Genomic DNA, 15,750 nt, shown 5'->3' with positions numbered 1-15,750 from the left:
AAGATTATCGTAGTATTTGAACGTTTTAAAAATATAAGCTGAGTATTTTTTTACCTAGAAGTAAGAAATTTGACTGCCTGTTTAAAAATTACGACAATATAATTATTCTTTGGAATTTAGGTTAATATTCTTAACGAGATCAAAGACTGTTTTGGAACATAGGATTAGTGCCTAAACGATAATTTGTAAAAAAAAAAACTAGGAAGCTTAAATAATAAAGACAGGAGTATCTTAAAGTTAGTGTGTTATTTATGTTAGTCCAATTTTCTATTCAAATAAAGTAATATGAATTTGTACACATTTATAAAAGCGTTATTAAAATGTTGAATATCTACAACGCAGTAACAATAAACTTTGAATATAATAACGGTCACACTTCCCCTTAGTCACCCATTGACCTGGATACTAAACAATTCAGTTACAACAAAACGCTAACTTTTTCTTTTTTTTATATATATATTTGTCAGCCCTTACAAATCTTAAACTTGTTAAAGTGCCTATAATTAATTTATATCAGAATTAATAACATTTTAATAAACAAATAAAGCGAAAGAATAAATAAATTATGTAACGTATGTTTTTGTAATAAATAAATTCTTAATCAAGGGTGTATATGTGTGCATTTTGTGCAGAATCATTAATAATATATATTTTATATATAATCTGTATCTATACTAATATAGATACTAAAAAACACGAAAGAATGCGGTGGTACTTTGGCAACCTGCAATGTCATTGTTTTTTATTTTCATTTTTTTTAACCTAGCAATCTTTTTCGTCTTGAAAACTAGGACAAAATGATTGTATTGTCATCCGTCATTAATAAGTATGTGTGTGTAAATTACAATATGCATACATGTAAATCTAATAAAAACATTTTAAAACGTATTAACCATACGGTTTTTAGTATAAATACATAAGTGCCTATTTAAAAAAAATGTTACACCAAAATGATAAGCATTTTATAATCGCCCATAAAAACGGTCTTCATAATAATGTAAAATGTTTCAATGGCAGGAGGAGATGAACCAACTTTAAATTTACGTGTTCCGTGCGATTTTCTCTAAATAATGCCTCTGCTAGAACTACAAACATTTCTTGATTAATATATATTTTTCTATTTATAATACAACACTTAAATTTTTATAGCCACTTAAATATTACGTCCGAAGTTCCGATAGCAACTTCGTCAGCATTAGAAACGCATTTTTTTGAAGAATCTATAAACAAATACCGAATATATATTTAAGAAGAGCTGAGATGGCCCAGTGGTTAGAACGCGTGCATCTTAATCATGATTTCGGGTTCAAACCCAGGCAAGCACCATTCTATATATGTGCTAAATCGGTGCTTATAATTCATCTCGTGGCGAAGGAAAACATTGTGAGGAAACCTGCATGTGTCTAATTTCATCGAAATTCTGCCACATGTGCATTCCACCAAACCGCATTGGAACAGCGTGTTGGAATATGTTCCAAACCCTCTCCTTAATGGAAGAGTAGGTCTTAGCCTAGCAGTGGGAAATTTACAGGCTGTCACTTACTTTACTATATATTTAAGTCCTCGAATTATATTACGTTAATTTAATGTCAAAGCTGTTTGTCGTAACGCTAACTGTGATTGGCTATAATTAATAACGTCGTCGGTCGGTTTTGTTGATAGGGGAATACGGTACAGTGGTCCCAAGGTTCGAACTCCCGAAGTGATTAGGTTGTTAACCAACAAGCGACGTCAAATCACGCTTAATGAGAGTTAGCCAATGTAATTATAGAAACAAGGGATTTGATTTGATCGTTGTCAATTAATCACTGAATATCTTATTGGATTCCTGAAAGATGTAATTTTAACGCGATGAAATGTGCTTAGTTCACGTAAAATAATATATTTTTATAAACAGTTTTATTTTGTCTTATATAAACGTTTAACCTCTATTGTAATAAAATATTCTGTGTAATTCTATAAACATAATCATAAATAAGTGCACACATTATATACCATACATTATCCATCAAAGAAAAAAAGAATAGAACGGCACACCAATTTAAAATATTTAGTCACCTTCCTTACTTATCATTATTTTGTTTTCGCACTATATTTCTTTAGTAGTATACCCTACATAATACATATCCATACTTGTTTGCACTACACTAATATGTAAGACTACTCGACTAATACTAATACGTACCTACTTTGTAAGTTTATTCAACTTCATTTTTTCCTAAATGTTTTGTAATTTTTTCTGTAGGCAATTTAAATGTAAATCTTTTGAGAAAATAAAAGTCTCTAGCCGTATCTTTAAATATATATATACTTGTACAAAATAACAATAATTATTTACAGTACAATCCTCATAAAATGTTTACGTCATTCCGATTATATTAACCAGCCTTACGAATTTAGAAAACAATAAAATATGCAAAATGGCACCCGCCCCGTCTTCTGGAGTTTTGATCATGAGATAAATTATCATTAACAATTGTTATGGTTTGATACAGCAATCTTCAACGAGGCTGTGTTCCACGCATTTACCCATCTTGTTATATAACGGATCTTTTTTTTTAATCTCCTTGATATCTTTGCTGCCGCACGAAATCAAAATTACGACACAATAGGGAAACGTATACAATGCTTCCCACCATTATAAAATCGCTTCGCAAGTCTTTTTAATATTTGCTTACGAATTACAGAAGTATTTGTTAATACAGTTTTGTAGGCAGATTATGTCATTGATGGGGATATTGCTTATTGTATTTTATTGCCTTCGTTTGTGGACAGCTGGTCCATTTTTGCCATGCGGTCGTGATTTGTGCAGTATTTTTAATTATTATTTGTATACAACAACAACAACAACAGCCTGTAAATTCCCACAGCTGGGCTAAAGGCCTCCTCTCCCTTTGAGGAGAAGGTTTGGAACATATTCCACCACGCTGTTCCAATGCGGGTTGGTGGAATACACATGTGGCAGAATTTCTATGAAATTTGTCACATACAGGTTTCCTCACGATGTTTTCCTTCACCGCTGAGCACGTGATGAATTATAAAGACAAATTAAACACATGAATCAGCGGTGCTTGCCTGGGTTTGAACCCGCAATCATCGGTTAAGATGCACGCGTTCTAACCACTGGGCCATCTCGACTCAATTATTTGTATATTAGTGCCTTAATGTATATTTTATATAAATAAAAGTAACAATTGATAGGAATGCTACTTGCATCAATGATAAGTATTTATTTATTATTTAACGTTTCTGCTCCACTGTCTTAATAAATTAAAAGCATATTTATAACATTGTACCTATACAGATGTTATTAATCTACAATAACGTTAAGTTTATATTCAGTACCTATAAAAAAAAGGAATCCAAAATTTTAAATAATCCAAAATTTGTTCTTGGTTCCTCTTTATAAAATTTTAAAATTCCAAAAATGATTATACAAAACGCAACCTTAAAACTTTGAAATATATATATATATATATATATATATATATATATATATATGTTAAACTATTAATAAAACGGAATGCTTTATAATATTATTGAAAAAAGAAGATAGTTTAAAACCCAGTATGAAACGCCCTTATCATAAAGCCCTTACTCTGTGAAATGTTATCAGATCATCGCCGGCTCCTCAGCCGCGCTCTTTAATTTCAAGAGCTTGTAGTAGCGAGATAAACTATACGAAGCAAGAAAGACCTTCGGTAAAATAGTTTTTGTTTTAATTATTTCTTGCACGAAGCTTGTGTTTTTTACTTATAAGAAAATCTCTTAAAATTCTGATTTAGCGAACTTAATGTGCCGAGATGGCCGAGTAGTTGAAACGCGTGAATCTTAACCGATGATCGCGGCTGCAAATCCAGGCAAGCTCCACTGAATATTCATGAACATCTCATGCTCGGCGGTAAAGGAAGACATATAATTTCATCTAAATTCTAACGCATCTTGTATACCTATGTACTTATGTTCCAAACATTCTCATGAACGAGAGAGGAGGCTTTAGTCCAGCTATGGGAAATTTGCAGGCTAGTAATGTAATTTAAAAGGTACGTTAGTCATGAGAGTCGGATTCAAAAGGTCTGGAGGCCCTGAGGCGACTAGGAGCCCTACCAACAGAGGCGTGGAGACCTTAATAATTATATCACATACTTGTATCGGTATATTTTAAAACAGTAATTAGTAACAAGATATTTACATAGTATATTTCTTAAATCGTCAGAATCTCTGCTGTGCCCCTTTCATGTTGAGGCCTCAGGGCATTTGATATATTAATGTAGGAATATAACTGTAATTTTATTTTTTGATTCAAAACAACTACAACACGTGTTTAACTTCGGAATAACAATAAAGACTTCGTTTATTTTGAACATCAACATTTACGTAAGTAAATAAATATTAACTTCATAAAAAAATAATAAAATAGAATAAGTGTATATAAATTCACAAGGTCATCGACCTGGTTCAGTCAAAGCTTGTAAAGATCAAAGTGGTGACGTTCTCAGCGTGATTATCGTTGAACAATTTAATCGGTAATAAAACTCTTGTAGACATACCCTAATCTCACGAGTACGTCCGGGTACACGGCCCACACAGAGCACATAATGCCTGTGCTACACTTTCGTGTCTTCGACCGAAAAAGTTAATTACAAAAACGTAATGTAGATTTTTGCATGGAAAATCTCAAAGGAGAACAATGTTTTTGCAGAAACTTTACTAAATATATAACATATTCATATATACGGTTTCTGGTGATTGTATATGTTAATAATCTTTGTAATGTTAATAATTTTAAAAATCTCAGGTATGTTTGTGATATAAAACTGCTGACCTCAATTTATTACGCCTTTTGTTATTCCCTATTAAGTTATGGAATTTCTGTATGGGGTGGAGCAAGTAAAAATTTAATGCTTACACTAGAACGAGCTCAAAGGGCTATATTGAAGGTCATGACCTTTAAAGAGTATATGCATCCTACCGACTCACTATATAAAAACATGCCTTTTTTAACCGTTCGACAAATATATATAAAAGATATATTGATGATGCAACATAGTGAGCTATGTACTGCATCCCATAAGAGGCGACATGATAGATTGTATGATCAACCAAAGTACAAACTAGCTTTCTCTAAATCATTCTATCTCTATTTGGCACCTTACCTATATAATAAAATATCTAGAAAAATTGTTATAAAAGACCTTTCTAAATATAATCTCAAGATATCACTTCATAAATTTCTTAAAATGTTATCGTATGATGATACTGAAAAATTGTTAAAACCTGACTTCATTTAAGAACTTATTTCATCTAAATACAGAAAATTCTTGTTAAAAACTTGTCTTCAAAAACACACACACACGCACACACACACACACACACACACACACACACACACACACACAGACAAACACACAACCACTCAAGAACTCAGGCACTTACGTAAATGCTTACACATATACAAAATTGCATTATCGATATCCTATTTTATCTTTATTTTATTTTTATTTTATACTTATCTTTATTTTTAATTTTATTGGGACAACCGACAGTAGATACAATATAACAAACAATAAATAAATTACATTTCAAAATTATCAAGGTTAAATTTCTACTATTTACAGGTAGTCTCATCTTGCTTTGTATATATATATCATGTGATACTAAAATTAATATAAAATTAAAATAAGTGCTCTGTATAATTAGAACAATTATGGAAGCAGCATGTAACTTTTGCCTATACTATGCAGCTATTGACTCGCGATCGAGAAATGTGCTCCTACCGTCATACAGTTCACCTAGTACGGAGGGTATGTCCATCGAACTTGAGTTGCTTAGCATTGCTTCATTTAATGTACAGTATATTTTAATAACTTAAGTGTTACTTTTCTATATAAAATAAATGTTATATGTATGTATTGCAAATATTAGCGCTAAGCAAGTTGTAATGGGTTAAATAAATAAATAAATAAATAAATAAATAAATAAAAAAAAATAAAAATAAATGGAAAGGGTTTTTTTTACTTTTGCACTATCATTTTTTAAAACATTCAACCGATGGTGATGAAAGTATGAAAAAGAACAAGATTTTTTTGTTAGTTTTTAAATTCCGATGTTCTATTTAATCCATAGTTTCCCGAAAAAGACAGGCAGCATCAGATGACAAAAAGACCATTGAAGAATATCTCCATCATCATCATCATCATTAGGTATATAGTATAAAGCAAAGTCGCTTATGACTGTCTGTCCCTATGTATTCTTAGATCTTTAAAATTACGCAATGTATTTTGATGCGTTTTTTTTTGAATATAGAGTGATTCGAGAGGAAGGTTTTGGTATATAATATGTGGACAATATAGTAAAGAAAAAGCGATAAGACATTCTCTACTATATTTAGTATCACCATTGCGCCTGTGCGAAGCCGGATCGGTAGTGTTTAAATAAATTAAAACATTTGTAAAAGTGTAATCGTACACTTCATGTACTATTGAACAACACAGTACATATAGGTTATTTACCTATGCTTAGTCAATGCGCTGTGCACGATTTTTTTTTATTAAATATGTAGGCGGACGCACAAATGGGTCACCTGATGCCAAGCGTTGGCCGTGTAGGAAATATTAACGATACACCAAGAATGTGCCTTGTGCCTGTAGTTACACTGACTCACATGAACATAAAATACTAAATATTGTTGTTTGGCGATGGAATATATTATGTATAGGTTCCAAGTGATTAATATAATTAGTTAAATGAAATAAGATATTTCATATTGTCTTTAAACACAGAATACAGATCAATAACAAAAAGAGGAAACGCGTAAAACTTCACATTTTCCAAAGAATCAGAGCACATTGTTCTTTATGTTCTGGTTCAAGTTATAAGAGTTTCGTTAAATTTTAAAAATTACTTCCAACCAATCACAATTTGTCCATTAAGGTCTCTTAATTCAAATAGAAGAATTATGTACATTGTATAATTACACAAAATAAAACAAAGTCGCTTACCGCTGTCGTATTTGTGTATGCCTAGATCTTTAAAATTACGCAATTGATTTTGATTCGGTTTTTTAATAGATAGAGTGATTATAGAATGGTTTTTGTATATAATAAATGGACAATATAGTAAAGTAAAACTGATAATTTTGAAAATGTCGTAAATTAACATATTCTGTATTTTATTTAGTATCAGTATTGCACTCGTGCGAATCCGGGATGTGTCGCTAGTTAAATATAAATTAATAACAAACAATATTTTTATACAGTTACATACAAATCATCCCCACAGTCCCCTACTTTCCCAGTGATCAATGGAGGCAAGAAGGTTGCCATAAACCAAGTTTTTTTTTAATTGTATTATATCAATTATATTGTATACAAAACTAAACATTTAAGGATGAATCTATTTATTACGGGTTCGATTCCTGGCCGAGTCGATGTAGATTACCATTAGTTTTCTATGTTGTCTTGGGTCTGGGTGTTTGTGGTACCGTCGTTACTTCTGATTTCCATAACACAAGTGCTTCAGCTACTTACATTGGGATCAGAGTAATGTATGTGATGTTGTCTCATATTTATTTATTTATTATTTATTATTTATCCTTTAGGCAGTATTTTTTTTTCGCTGTAAAAACGCATTACGTGTTTCCCCCACATGATGTTATCTTTTAAGCAGTATTAGTTTTTCCTTCCTTCTCCTCAAAGGGAGAGGAGGTCTTAGCCCAGAAATGGGAAATTTACAGGCTGTTAATGTATGTATAGTTCAGCTGTTACTGGAATGCTATGATAATATTTGAGTATTAGCGATTAACGTCGCTTCTACATTTCCGCTTATCACTCGTACTTTAAGCCCTAACCTTATTGTTTGACGTTCCTTTGATTTATAGCTGCAACTTCGCCTTTATTTCAGTTCTCTGAAAGTCATCACAATTCTTTACGATCGCCTCGATTTTGTTTGTATGTATCGTATGCGTAGGTTAATTTCGACGGTTACGAATCCAAGTATTATTATATTATGTAAGAGTAAATTCGCATGTTGCGTTATTTTGTCGTCTTTCAGCTTTTAGGAGAGTGAACAGGCGACCTGATCCGATTTTCTTTATGTCATTCTAGTATACCGTTTTATATGATACTAGTAGTCGCCCGCGACTTCGTTCGTGTTAGTTGTCATGTTTTAGGCAAAAAAGTAGCATATCTTTACTTGCAGTTCAAATTAGCTTCAAACTAAATTTCAATAAAATCGGTTCATTGGTTTGGAAAGAGCGACAGATAAACAGTCAGAGTTACTTTCACATAGAAAAAGAAATTGTCATTTATTTACTGAAAATTTTGTTAATTTACTTCATTGTATATTTTAATAACAAATAGCGAAAGTATATCGTTCCATGACATCATGACTTTTTTCAAAAGTATTGTTATTTATTTTATATACATGAATGCATTAACTTTTGAAAATGGTTAGTTTTGTGACGTTATCACTTTTGCAGCTGATTAAATGAGGGCTTTAATGAGGCATAGATTGTAACGAGTGTTTTTCAGCTGGACTTAAGAATTGGAATAAGCGTAGTCTAGTAGTCAAGTATACATTGAACTACTGAGTTATTTTAGTGACCCACGGTAATTATTTCAAGCTAGGTAAGGTTAGCAACAGTTTTCTCAAATAAATCAAATTGCTTTTAGTATCAATGAGATTTAGCCCAACTCTAGGTCTTGGTCGTCTGATAACAAAATACTATAATAAATTATGTAGTTTTTCTTCGAATAGAGAGTGTGGGTACACCACAAGGGCTTCCTTCTCTATATATTAGGTATTAATATATATAAATTGTAATTGTATGCGTAAAAAGGCAGAACGAATTGTATATCTAAATTGAATGAGCTAAAGCTGTCATATCTATGATAAATGTAATTCAAAATTTTTAAAATCTCGGTGTATTTTAGTGGATCGCTTAATAGCCTAAACTTGAGAATCAATAAAAAATTTAATGTGCCATATTGCGGCAATCATGGAAATCTATTAAACCCACACTAAAAAGTTACGATACCTATTAGATTACTGATATAGCTATACGTGTTTTTATTTTCATAAAGGGTAGTAACATAGGTAGTAAAAGTCCTTGGTGGTAGGGCTTTGTGCAAGCCCGTCTGGGTAGGTACCGCCCTCTCAAAAGATAATCTAACTCTGAACAACAGTAATCAGTATTGTTGTGTGTAACAACTGGCACAAGGTAATTTGAATTTGAGTCTATGAGGTTGCCTATATGATCATCAGCTAATCTATACCGTAAAAAACAATGTTCACAGCTGGGCTAAGGCTTCACGACAACATAATACCAGAGTATGAGACAAATTATACATTCAAACTAAACTCACGAGTGAGATTGAGTGATCTCAATGCAATCATCGATCATGAATTATGAAGTCTAATTATTTTTTATAAACAAACGACAGCTCCATACAAAGACTAATATGTATTTCGAATCGCTGTATCCCCGTTTATATTAGTTTCGGACAACGTTACAGACACGGGACAAAACATGTACCTAATAATTATAACAATAATTGTCAATTTCAATCCTCCGGATATATTTTTTGCACATTATTATGCACAAATACGCATTGCATTATGCAGCGTTATGGGAAAGTTAAAAGATTATAGTTTTTATATTAGGTTACTATTAGAAGAGGAGCCTTTACAGCAGTGTGAAATGAAAACATTACAGATTTACAAACAGATAAAAAGATGTGTGCGTTTTAGGAGGTACGACAGAAGTGATAACTTAAACTTATCTAAATTGAACATGCGTAAGAGAAAAGGAAACCAGACAGAATAAAGCCGTAACGCGTTACGTAACGAAGCTGTATGCCCATACACATATCCAAAGAGTTATTACTTCAAAATTCTAGACATTTTACATATTTATAGGTTATGGCAAATGATTAAGTAGCATATTCTATGGTCACCGCTGACGTGCTTAATCAATGCAATCAGTTGTCAATGTCAAGAATATCTTTATCAGTTCGGGCGATCGATGAAAGTAGGTAAGCTCGTAACTCATTCCTAAAATAAGTTACGTCGCTAAGCTAGTTCTTATCTAAAAATAGATATATTGATGTTAAAGTTCGATGGTGACAATTCAGTCATTTTTTCCGAAATATATAAGCCTGAATTACCAAATCCAAATTCTAAATCTGTAACAATAAATGAACAAACATCTTACGACTAAAAATGTAAGAAATAAATATAAATAAAACTTAAACAAAAGATGCAGCACGTTTGGAAAGGTTTATTACTTAATACAAGGCAGAGAACCTATGTCGCTGGCAGGTGTTTTTTGACGAAGAAGGTTTTAGTTACGTTACTTCCAGTACAAGTACTGGGCACTGGCCGAAATCTTCACGTAAGGAAAAAACGTGAAGATATATCTCTGTCTCTTTCTATATACATGATTAAATTCACACGATTTTAATATTATTGTCTATACTTTTAATCGAACGTCATTCATTTAAATGGGTCCGTTATTTAATCGATATTTATATCGAAAGCATCTTTCCCATCGTTCTACGGAGCTTTGCTTTTTATACACTTTTTGTAACTCGCAACTAGATGGCGCTGTAGACATATATACCGTTAAACCGATTCAAGACCGATGTATATAAAAACTGAGGAGCTAGTTACGGAATAAAGAAAAGTAAAATACAAAGGAAAAACAACAAAGTACGCGAAACAAGTTTTTTTAATTACAAATATGAAAACATAAAAGTATTCATTTAAAAAATATCGAGAGGCTCATATCGAAATATACAAAATCCGATTTAAACTTTATATCAGTTTGAATAAATCACGTTGATAAAAATATTTTTCAATGCGTCCATTTTACGTCAAGTGTGAAATTACCAAGGATAGACATTGAAATTGATGAACGGGACTGACCTAGATATCATATTGGGTTGCAGCCGAGATGGATGAGTGCATTACTGCATTATGATAAACCAATTTTAATAGGTCGTTTTTGGTCGTGAATACACATAACTATTATAACACGTATAAAAATACCCATTGCGTTCATCGCTCGTTCCGCTTGATAAATTTTGAACTGAGGGTAGTTTTATAATCTATATTAATATTATAAATGTGAAAGCTTTGTTGCTCTTTCACGACCAAACCGCTGAACCGAATTTGATGATATTTGGTATGAAGCAAACTCAAACTCCAAGAAAGGACATAGGCTACTTTTTTACCAAACTCATGATAATATCCTAAAACGTGAGCGAAATTACGGGCAACTGCTAGTTAACTATAATAGTCGATTCAAAGTGTACTGAGATCGTGCGTTTGTCAATGTTCTTGGTTTTAAAGTATCATGAAGATTTGAATTTGGAATTTTTTGAAAAAGTCTCCATAAAATATTTTCCAATTCTTATAATGACTGTGATAAAACACTCAAGATTACTTAAATGAACTTGTTATTGATTAATTTGAGTATCCGAGCAATTAATAAAACGAGAATAGCACATCATGGTTTGAGTTGCCCAAGATCATATATATCGTTTTATTTTCTTCCGTAGATGCCGGCCTCATGGGCCGTGATTCTGACGTCGGTATTAATTGGTAATCATTCACGATTGCGGGTTTGATAAAATCTTAGCCTAGAAATACAATTACGTCCTTGAATATAAGAACAAGTCTGACTGGATTAGCATTAAAGATAACTTATTTAGAAATCGTTATTTAGAAGTCGTAATTAACAATAATTTGAAAACATTTTTGGCATTATATTAAATTGTCTTTGCCTACAAATACCATAACGTTCTAGTAATTTTGAATGAATGTTGATTTTTCTAACAGCAATAACGTCGTATGTAACAATATTTTAGGTTAAATTAAATAATGATAATTCTTACCTTGTCGGTTTCGTCAGACCAGCGTATAATGCTGTATCTCTGGTACCCCTCCGATGCGTCGCCGCTGCCGCCGGCGCATCACACAAACCAACCTCACAGAAACACACCCCACGGTCCAACCCTTAATTATTTCAATTCCTAAGACACCTACGCTTAATGGCAGTGTTAACTATACAGCAAAACACATTTTGTTAAATAAATTTAAGGCAAGTCCATTACAAATAAAGCACCCAAAAGTCCTCCTAGGAAGTCCGATAGACAGTTAGGCGAGTTAGGAATACGATTGGCTGGTTTTTGTTCGTCCCTGTTGCGCTATTACCTATATTCGAGATGTTCATGTGTCTTAAAACGCGGCGAAGCACGCGCTCTGCACTCGCTCTGATCCATATAAGGCGTTTGAGTGGTTAGGTTTGATCGTCGGTCAGTTCTACGTGAACCGCGGCGCGATTATCTGAAACAATAGAAGAGTTTCTTTTATATAAAACGCTACATATTCTGTGCACTGGTAACATTTTCAGATACAACTATTGTATTGTGTGTATAGTGAGAGAAGGTTTAAATGTCACTTTATGATAATAGGTCCATTCAGTGTCAGAAATGATGATCTGACCGAATTCGATTAGGGTAGCCATTTTCGTTGGGAATTATCAAACTGCGCAAGACATGTTGCGCACAAGGGTATACTTTATGCTCGCAGTGTTCAGACAAACAGACGGACAACGAAGTGATCTTATTGGATAGGATAGAGATTGGAAAACGTCAATATATACAACGCCCGTAACTAGAAAAAGAGAAATGCGCTTAAATAATTCGTTTGTTGATACCTAACGTATGTTTATTGTATAGGTTAGTACAAAAAATCAAATCAAAACATACTATATTCAAGTAGTCTTTTACAAGCACTATTGAATAGTCTTGAACTATCTTAAGTGAAGCTGCCACTGGTTCGGAATGTAGTAGATTCAACCGAGAAGAACCGGTAAGAAACTCTGTAGTTACTCTTTTTCAACATTGCAAATACATTATTACTTAAATATATACCTACATAATATAATAAATCGTGCTTAGCAGTCAGTAGTCAGAAGTATCATGCTTGTTTGTTATCTGTATAATCTTGTATTGAATAATATGATTATGTATTAATGTATTTTTTTTTTATTTGAATCGGCAAAGTTAAAAATATCTGTGGAATTTTATCATAGTAAAGAATGCGATGTTCCAAGAAGTATATATTGACTTTGAGGAGTCGGAAACGTATTGGACCCATCGGGTAGTTTTCTTTAGGTTTATATAAAAGACATGATGACAAAATCGTTTATACAACTCAGCCTTATCTCCAGTACGTCATTTTCGTAAGGCTTTTATGTGTCGTGTGTCATTTTTTCCACCAATCGCAGCGTCGAAGCGACAAGATAACGTAGCCTAGTTGGGACACAATATGGTATAGGCAAGCTAAGTCAAAGACTATATAACACAGGTAAACCTTGTTTATTGAATGTTAGGGGTTCGGAAAGAATAGGAAAAATTCGGCGTAAAAAACCGAACGAGCTTTTTTCATTCCGAATATGTTTACATTTAGAAAAAAAGGAATATGAATAGAATATGTTCCAAACCTTCTCCTCAAAGGGAGAGGAGGCCTTTAGCCCAGCAGTGGGAATTATCAGGCTGTTGTTGTTGTTGTATAAAAAAAATGTATGTAAAAATATATATGAATATTGGTGTCTTATGTCAAATTACTTTTTATCGCATTTGCTGTTGAAACGCTGTGACCTTGGATTAGTGGTGCAAAAAGCTTCATCAAAAGTATAACACCTCGACATTACCTTCACTGGTTTTGGATGGTTCGTTTTTTACCCAGAGATTCGGGATTGCGATTCAACGAACATTCTTGCCACCATTCCACGCGGTCAAGATTTATACAGTAACTAGTTTTAGTTCATAGTTGTATATATTTAAGCATTTCATGCTATTAATTATTATGTTATAAACAAATATAATATGTATGTTTTCAGTTAAGCATAAATAAGTAAATGTTTTTTTATACATTTATAAAATCAAAATATTTTTATTCAAGTATTTCATTGCAAATTTACTTTACTTTACTTTACTTTCGAATCAAATACAAATATTTCAAATATATATTGTATTACTAACAAGGAGAAAGTATGTATATATAACTATAGTATATAATGAGAACAAGAGATTTTACATGTGCATGTGCATTGTATGTATTTGTGTGTGTGTTGATGTGATGAACAGACTACAACGAGCGAAGCCGCGGGTTCAAACACTATTGAATATATGTGTGAAAATTGTGAGGCAAATATGAGATTGCAACTTTGCTCATCAATCTTGCACGCGCCACTTAACAACGCTGAGTTAGTATAATTACGAAAATTGCTTAATTTGGCTTAACGTATATTACGATAATTTTTTTAGGACTTAATGAATAAAATATTAAAAGAATGTATCTTATCTTACATCGGGAGTACATTCAAATATGTTTTAATAATACTGAAATTGTTATTTTTAATGTTGAAAATAGTAACTACTGAGTTTCTTGTCGGTTCTTCTCGGTAGAATCGACTTTCCAAACCGGTAGCTTCACTTAATATAGTTATTGAATGACCATTCAACAGTGCTTGTAAAAGCCTACTTGACTAAAGTAATTTTTTTTTGACGATAGCAAGATTGTCTATGCATAATATCTATTTATTCAAAGGCGCAATCTTTACGTGAAACTTTATTATTTTATATTAAATTAAATTTGATTTTTTTTGCCGACATTACTCTGAGTCATCTCACACACACTAAGACGTATTGTAATATAAGCACGAGAGTCACACACTCATACTAATGTCCGATGATAAATAATTTAAGTAACTTTCAGTTAATAGCTCAATAGTGCTAATTCCAAATTAATATGAATATTAAAAAATATGTTCTAAATTTGAAATTCAAAATGATGAAAACATTGTTATTGAGGGTAGATGTAAATAAAAACACACTAACAAGTTAAGTTGATAAACGAGTAACTTTGAATAACAGCGAAACATTGTTGATATAACATTTGTGCTGCCTTACTTTAAGTAACTAAGTACATTACTTTAACTTTATTTACAGGTGCACTTGAATAAGATTTTATAATGTACCTCTGTGTACTTTTGGAGAGGTGAAATGGCGCAGTTTCGTGGTTTATGCACGTCAATTGTTACTTACCGACTGGAGTTCAATTCCGGACTAGATCGCCTTTTATATTTTTTAATTTTTTTGTTTAATAAATTGAATAATATGTTTTGATATACAATATGAAGTTACATTTGAAAGTCCTAAATAAATATATATATTTTTAAATGGAAAATGAAATTATTTTTTATAGACGTAAAATTGTTGAAAACGAAAATAAAAAAAACATAAAGAAAAATATAGTTCGTATAATTTTAAGGTAACTCTTTAAAGTATTCCCGTACTAAGTTATAAATTTTAACTTCTAACTGATATATAAATAAAAGTTTAAAGTCGTCAATTAACTTACAGTTCTGAATCACGCTATCAGAGTTTTTAAGTCATTTTACAACTTAACTAATATTTAGCATCGCATCAGTGGGTGGTCCATTTCTACGCAGTAAGCCAGTACATCGAGGGGCTGGTCCAAGTCCTCGACGCCTTGTAACTGCCAACACTATCTCTTACTATATGTGTTCGTAAACATCCAAATTTAAAAAAAAAACCTGGCACTTGACCGTTTAGAGATGCTCTCAACACCACTGATGTAGAAACCATGATCACTTTTTTAGTTCGAAATAAAAATTAAAAAAAAAATCAAATTGTTTTTTTTTTTTGGTCTTTACAC

The 15,750-nt window shown here is 32.1% G+C and overlaps 1 protein-coding gene across 1 annotated transcript in view; it reads right to left on the bottom strand.

The window, feature by feature from the left end:
* The window catches only part of LOC124540554 (plasma membrane calcium-transporting ATPase 3), a 128,859-nt gene extending 116,534 nt beyond the window's left edge, over positions 1-12,325 (bottom strand). Inside the window, exon 1 of the mRNA XM_047118221.1 lies at positions 11,898-12,325. The gene's annotated coding sequence lies outside the window, so the exon portion shown is untranslated. The remainder of the gene's footprint in view (positions 1-11,897) is intronic.
* Positions 12,326-15,750: the final 3,425 nt, after the last annotated feature.

This window comes from Vanessa cardui, chromosome 25 (genome assembly GCF_905220365.1).
Source record: "Vanessa cardui chromosome 25, ilVanCard2.1, whole genome shotgun sequence".
Taxonomy (NCBI): Eukaryota; Metazoa; Arthropoda; class Insecta; order Lepidoptera; family Nymphalidae; genus Vanessa; species Vanessa cardui.
The sequence above is the reverse complement of the archived record's forward strand: the minus strand, read 5'-3'. Positions and strand labels throughout refer to the sequence as shown.